Source organism: Cynocephalus volans, chromosome 15 (genome assembly GCF_027409185.1).
Source record: "Cynocephalus volans isolate mCynVol1 chromosome 15, mCynVol1.pri, whole genome shotgun sequence".
NCBI lineage: Eukaryota > Metazoa > Chordata > Mammalia > Dermoptera > Cynocephalidae > Cynocephalus > Cynocephalus volans.
The window spans coordinates 39,339,784-39,347,599 of record NC_084474.1 but is presented as its reverse complement, the minus strand read 5'-3'; the positions used below and the strand labels follow the sequence as shown (position 1 = coordinate 39,347,599).

The following is a 7,816-nucleotide window of genomic DNA, read 5'->3' as shown; positions in this document are numbered from 1 at the left end:
TTTTTTTTATTTATTTTTGTCAAGATTTCTGTTTTCTTAGTTCATGTACTTAGAATAGGAATTATTGGTAGTGACATTTATTAAAACTTTTGATATGTATGGCAAGTATTATTTTAGAAAGATTACAATTAAGTTCCCATTGCCTTATATAATTGCCCACTTCACCACACCCTTGCCATCATTAAGTAAATATTCTAAGTCTATATACAAATAAACTAAATCTAATCATATTTTACAAAAATAAAAGATATTTTAAAAAATATTTTAGCAATTGGTTTTGTTGAGTAAATTATATGCTCATGTCTTTTTTTTCCCCCCTTTTTTATAAATGCTTTTCAGGTTCTGGTGAATTAATCAAATTAATTTTATACTTCGGATTATGGCACACTATCAGTCCTATCAAAGTTGCTATCCTTTTTAAATTTTATTCTTTTTAATTCTATTCTCTACATTTGTTCCCAGCCCTCATCATAAATCACCATTATGTTTTGAGTATGTTTATTTTTATTTGTTGTTATCATGAAGTATACTTTATATGAGTACAATTAATTTACATAAATGACATTGTGTTATGTATTTCTATCCTTTTTCTATGATTTTCCTCCTCCAAACACTATAAACTTTTAAAAATGTATATTTATTATTTAGTCTCTTAGGTTTTTCCTTTTTCCAATTCATTTATATGACTCTGTTTTTTAAAGATACTATTTAGGAGTGATATTAGTTAGATACTATGTCTTTTATTAATTATAGTCCCAATATCTGTGACATTTCTGAGATAACAGTAGATAGCTGAAAATGAATGTTGACTAAATGAGTGAAAAACTAAGAGAATTAATTGGTGAAGAATATTGGACACCTGGACTGATAAAAGGCAAGTGAACTGACAAGTAGCTGATTGTGCAAGAAAAAGCTTTTAAATAACTAGTAAGGGGAAGAGATACTGACTCTAACATGATTTTGAATTCACGCCATCCATATTTCTCATTATACATCCAGTGAAGACTCAATTATTTATGCTAATGGACTCTGTGGATAATTTAAAATAATTTATTACTAAGGCTATAAAATACATTTTTGTACTTACAGAAGAATATGAAGGACCCATGTGCTATGAATTCACAATTTATTCAAAAGACTGAAATACACTTTAAAAGCCTTACTCAAGAGAAGCTGGAGTATATATATATACTTACATATATTTTATAAATATATAAAAGTGTGTATATATATATGTGTGTGTGTGTGTGTGTGTGTGTATACACTTTTCCACGCCCCAGCTATATAGATCTTTTTGTGTGTGTCCTTTAACTTCAGAGCACTAGATATATTTTCATGACTCAGTAATAAACAATGCTGAACTAAGCTGTTCTAAATCTTTCATGCTATTTTCTTCTTGAATGTTTCAAGAAGGAGTTCATTAGAGCTACTGGCCCTTTCCTGTTAAATAGCAACAATTTTAGTTAATTCTTAATTCAATTTTTAACAGTCTCCTATATCCTAAGAACTGTGCCAAGCACTAGACAATTTCTTAAAAAAAACTATCCTTGATTTTTTTTTTTTTTTTTTTTTTTTTTTTGTCGTTTTTTCGTGACCGGCACTCAGCCAGTGAGTGCACCGGTCAGTCCTATATGGGATCCGAACCCGCGGCGGGAGCGTCGCCGCGCTCCCAGCGCAGCACTCTACCAAGTGCGCCACGGGCTCGGCCCTATCCTTGATTTTAAGGAGCTAAAAGACTCTAATAAAAGAGAAGCCTTTGCAGAAAAATGAGGGCATGGCAGAGTTAGAAGGGTCATCCGGGAGGCAAATAGACATACAGCAGAAGAACATACGAATTTTAGATTGAGCACCTTCACTTGGGCTGGGATATTAAAGTACGGTAAGAGAAAAGAAGTTCTTTAGTTGTTTTTTAAGGAATGACAGCAGACGGATTATACAGAACAGAATTTTTCAAGTATATTGTCTCAGGTCGCATTCCCTAGTAAAAGACTCTGAGGCAGATATTTGAATGCAGAATATTTATTGAAGAGAGCTCCTGAAATATAGTCCAATAAGGAAGCAAGGAAAGCAAGATTGGAATGAAGGAGAAGCCGACTTTTAATGCCACTGTAAAGTGACACTTCAGCCAATGGTCCCTGAGACTCACCTCTAACTGTAATTTCGTATAGTCATTGCCACAGATCTGTCTCTGAAAGGTCGTGTCTTTGTCCATTTTGTGCTGCTATAACAGAGACTGGGTAATTTATAATGAACAGAAATGTATTTGGCTAACAATTAATGATTCTGGAGACCGGAAAGTCCAAGATTGAGGGGCCACATCTGGTAAGAGTCTTCTTGCTACAGTATAACATAGTGGAAGGCACTGTGTGGGTAAGAGTGTGAACCAGCGAGCAAGAGGGGGCTGAGTTGCTTTTATAACAAACCCACTTTTGTGCTAACAAGTGCCCTCCAGCAACAATGGCATTAATCCATTCATGAGAGCAGAATTCTCATTACCTATGGATTACTATGGAACTTAAGCAATGGCTATAATCTAATTACTTCAAACTCCTCATGTCAAGGGACACCAACAGGTAAGGGAATTCCACTAAAATATCTGGATAATTAACCTCTTAAAGGTCCCACCTCCAACACATGAACTTTGGGGAGCACATTCAAACCTTTGGCAGGGGGAATAAGTTTTATGAGACAGTTCCCTATGACTGAGGACAATTCCTAGTGAGAAAAGTAGTTGTAATATTCCCAGCATATGGGAGATGGGCATGTTGGCCATGAAGAGAGGATCAAAGCTGAGTGACATGGTATCCTCTGCAGTCTACTTCTTTTCTCAATGAACAACCACTCCTCCAGAATTCTGGACAGACTTTTTCTCTGGGAAATATTAGAAGAGAAAGCTAAAGCTATAGTTTATGTCCAGCCTACTAACTGATGCTCATTCTTCTTACACTTAGTATTTCTGCTAATCTACATGGTTTGCCCGGTAGGTTGAACCATATACTTCTTAGGACATGACTGCTGTACTTGCCCATAATGCCATTAAATGGGGCATGGGCAAGTGGATCATGGATCACTAAGCACCAAAAATATTCTTCCCTTACCTAATGTGTAACAACCCCAACTCCTCTTGATAGAAAGGTTAATTACCCAGATATTTTAGTGGAATTCCCTTACCTCTCGGTGTCCCTTGGCATGAGGAGTTTGAAGTAATTGGATTATAGCCATTGCTTAAGTTCCATAATAATCTCCTGGGTCTCCTACCGCAAGTATGTTCTCCCTGGAAACTAATGTTTCTAGAGCCATGGAGCCAAAATTATGGGGACATGATGCAAAAATTCTTCCAACTGAGTTATGCGGAATTGAAACCAGAGGAGAGGGTCTGAGAGGCTAGATTTGAGGGGTCTCTAGTAGGTTCTTGACTCTGCCACAGGACAGAATTCAAGAGCAGAGTCACAGTAAAAACTGAAAGCAGGCTTAATGTAGCAAAGTAAGGAATAGAGATTTCACAGGGAAAGTGTGGCCTCACTCCAGAGACTGAGCAGGGCCCACACCAAGTTTAATACAAAAGTATACACACTTAGAGTTTAGTACAAAGTGTAGGCTGGCTCAAGAGAATGAGCAGATGCCCATTAAAAGTAAGTTTAATACAAAAGTGAGGAATACACACCTTGCCAGTGAAGTGCTGGTTGGTCCCAGGAGAAGTGGGCAACAACCCCACCTTCAGCCAGGATCCAAGTTTTATAGTTTTGCTATCTAATACATAGTCATGCTACCTAACAAATATTCAACTAAGGGGGTAGTTCTCAGTTATGTAACCTAGTCTTACACATGCTCAGTTGATCTCTTTTAGAGCATGCTCATTGGTCAAATTCCACTACATGCATGGAATATGTAAAAGAATATTTGGTGCTCTCTAGTGCCTCTGGTGGAAGGTCATTCAAGGGGTGAACTCCTTTTTACTGAGCATGCTTCGCTACCGAGATTGCATAAATCTGCCCCCTGTGGCCTCAATTTCCATGTGCTGGTGCTGAAAATGGGTGCTATAAGCCACTGTAGCTTAGGACTCAGAGGCAGGGCTTGAGTTCTAGGGGAGTGATTTGAGCCTCAGGGGAATGGCCTGAAACCTGACCCCAGGGAGAATGAGCACTTCTCATCTCAGAATGACGATAGCGAAAAATGAAGTCACTCCTCTTAACTCTTTTTATTTCTCAGATACACACACACACACACACACACACACACACACACACACACACACCTGTGTAACTCTATATGAAATTAACTCTGAGTAAAATACGAAGTAAGACAAGTGTGTCCCTTGCCTTTTTCAGCACTAGAGATCCTAAAATTCACCAAGAGACTAACCAGATCAGGGCTACCTTCGGGTAAGTAGAAAATGAATGGCAACTTAATTCATGGTAATATTCATATTTACCCTTTCTTAAATACTTATTTTGTTTTTGTAATAAGATTCCTTTTATAGAATGGCTGATTTTATAATTTCTAACACATAGATAAATTATAATGAAAGAGGACTGGCTGGGTAGCTCAGTTGGTTAGATCACAGTGTTACAACACCAAGGTCAAGGGTTTGGATCACGTTACCAGCCAGCTGCCAAAAAAAAAAAAAAAAAAAAAATTGTAATGAAAGAAATTTTACGTTCAAATTCTTTCCAAGATTAAGTACTTCTCAAAGAACAAAAAGTATGAGAATAAAAATAAAATAACATTCTGAATTACTTTCTAGAAACTGAACAAAAATATGAAGACTAAAAAGGAAAATATAGAAAGACCATAATCACTACTAAGCTACATATGACAATATGAGGAAATTTTACTAAATATGGTGAAGTCGACCCTCATTGAAGAGTGTCACTACAGGCCAACTCACAGTACCTTTTGGTGAGGTTACTAGAAAGCTCAAAGCTAGGAAAAATGGTGGCCTGTAGAGGAGATGTGTGAATCTTGTTTGGAGACGACAGTGTGTGTGTATATGCATGTACACCGAATTTTCATTTAGATACTGGAAGTGCACCAAAACTCCCAGCATCAGTTGAGACAAAGTCACCCTGTGTGCCTGGAAAAGACAATAGATAAAACCACAACCAATTGGAGAAACTGGCCATCTAGTCAAGAATTGCAATAAGCATAAAAAAAGTAATAGAAGACAAAGACGTAATAATATCACCAAAGAAAAACACAAGTTAAAAAGGAAAATAAATAAATAAATAAATCGATCAATCAATCAATCAATTAATTAATTTTAAAAGTCTTGGTAGTCCCCCACCCCCTCCTCCACTGCAGTGGTGGGGTGGGAATGTCTCAAAGTGTCCAACCTCTCAGCCCAAACTTTGTAGTCCTTGTCCCTTCCACTGTCCAGTTCCAGACATCAGTGAGGGTACCATTCTTCACCCACCAGTGCTATAATCAGCTCTAATCAATGGGTGTCTAGTAAGGAGAGAAACAAAAACTCAGCCAGTGCAAGTTCCAAGCCCTCGTGGTACCCCACCTGCCTAGGCCTCCAGGAAGGGAGCACAGCAGCTTGGAGGCAGCTGTGGCCAACCAATGGCTGGGGGACCCTGGGTTGACAGCAGTTCTTTACTCCTGCCCCACGTCACACGCTGGCTCTGCTCCCTGGTGAGTTCTGGATAAAACAGCTTCGGGGCTGATGCTGAACTGACACAGTCACATTGCTGCTTCCACACAGAGCTGCGGTCCCAAGGGCTGGGGCATGCTTGCAGACTCAGGCCAGCCCCCTCAAGGCTCTGCATATGGGGTCTGCTCTATCAATGGTTCATTTCATTCCCAGCATACCAACCTTCAGCAGTGATAACTCTGGCTCTAGCGATGGAGAGCCGTGGGGAACTTGCTAGGTCTCAGTGCAGTGTGGGCCAATCGTGATCATCCAAGTAGGGCTGCTGCCAAGTGACCACACATAAGAGAGCACTTAAAAGCTAATGGAAAGAATCCCATTATCTTTTAATTCTATTTTTCCACAAACTTTTTGAACTATCCTTGTACACAGTAAGAAGGAAGTGAGTTCCCACAACAGCCCTGTGACTGGGATCTGTATGACTCTAGGCTGTGAGGTCTTTGCCCTCACAGAACTTTTGGGCATACACCTAGGCTAGCAGCTGGGGGTCCCCTAGAATACTGCTGAGCCTTCTATGCTGTTCACAAGCAGTCCCATGTTTGTGAGTTACTGGCTTTGTATAAGACTGGGGAGCTGAACCCCAAAGACAAGCCACCTTCTGCCTTGGAGACATCTAATGATCTTGGAGAAAACTGAAGCTGATGATCCTATGTGTCACCCAGCTCTGAAGTTTAACAGCCAGCACCCCTTTAATGCAGACTCCCCACTGAGCTGCTGATGGAAAACTCTACCACACCCAACCCCATCTTCTTCACTCAGAGCCATTTGCCTGTACTTAACTTGGACCCAGACATCTATTGCCTATACATATAGAAGGTGCACCTGGGGGTCAGTTGCTGTCCCTGTCCCCAGAGTTCCACATGCACAAGATCACAATCACTCTGAAGTGTGCCGCCATCTGATGCTCTGAGATGACTCACATCAAAGAAGTAGAAGTGGAGGTCCAGGGCCATCAGCCTGGCTGGGCTGGGGCATGGCTCTGTGATGTGTTAAGCCAGGCTGGTCACCAGCTCTGGGGTGAAACTGAGGCCCACATCTGTTTTGAGGGGCTGGACTCAGATCCCACTGGGACTGCCAGCAGACCATCCATCTCTCTGGCTCAAGCCATGGACCCTGAAGCTGAAGCCCTGGTGGTGCATGAGCTGAATGGGCAGCCTCTGCCTTGTGACCATGGCTTTCCTGTGAGGGTGATGGTTCCTGGTATGGTGGATGTCATGTCAAATGGCTGGGCAAAGTGTATGTGGAGCCTGAGGAAACTTACTGCCACTGGCAACCATGGGATTACAAAGACTTCTCTCCATCTGTGGACTGGGGCACTATAGTTACATATATTCAGAAAACTTCTGTTAACTTGGCCATCACAGAGCCCCTGAATAGGGAGACTGTAGAGTCAGGGGAGGTGACTGTCAAGGCACATACATGGAGTGTTGGTGGCGGGGCTGTTATCTGTGTGGATATGTCTCTGGATAGGGGCCCAACCTGGCAGGCAGCTGAGGTGAATGGAGAGGGGCAGTGCCCCAGGAAGGCCTGGGCCTGGCAACTACAGCAGCTGCAAGCCCCTGTGCCAGCTGGGCAAAGGAACTGGACATTGTTTGTAGGAATAAGGATGACAGATGCAATGTGTTGCCAGATACTGTGGCCCCGATCTGGAGCCTGCGAGGCGTGCCCAGCAATTCCTGGCATTGTGTCCATGTGACCCCATAAGAACAGGGAAAGGAGTCATCTATGCCCCAGAACCACCTTCTCAAATGCTTTCCCAATCCATCCTTTGGCCTCATTGCCACAGAAAAACCTTTCCTACCTCTCCACGACTCAGATCACAATCCTGTACTAGGCATTCCACACCCAGGCACCCTCCCTCCTAGGTTACTTACCCCTCCTGGCCTCTGACCCTGTGCTAGGAGGTGAGAGCTGTTAGAACAAGGGGATAGAAGTGAGAAAAGTAATTCTGGGAACAAACATTTGTCTTTTCTCTTTCTACCCCACCTCCATTTCTAATGCCTGTCACTACCAAAGCCTTATTTGGCTTTTCTTTTTGGATTCTGCAGACAATATGTGTGATATGTAAGAAAAGTGTACATGCTGCTTTTTACTGTCTCCCTTGGTTCCCAGGGGGTCGTTAGGAGAGCAAGAAGTGCAGCCCTCTCCCTTTACAGTTCTGCTTTT

At 41.4% G+C, this 7,816-nt stretch overlaps 1 pseudogene; it reads left to right on the top strand.

Moving 5' to 3' along the window:
* The first annotated feature begins 5,786 nt into the window (after nucleotides 1–5,786).
* Nucleotides 5,787–7,354, top strand: LOC134363662 (sulfite oxidase, mitochondrial-like; annotated as a pseudogene).
* Nucleotides 7,355–7,816: the final 462 nt, after the last annotated feature.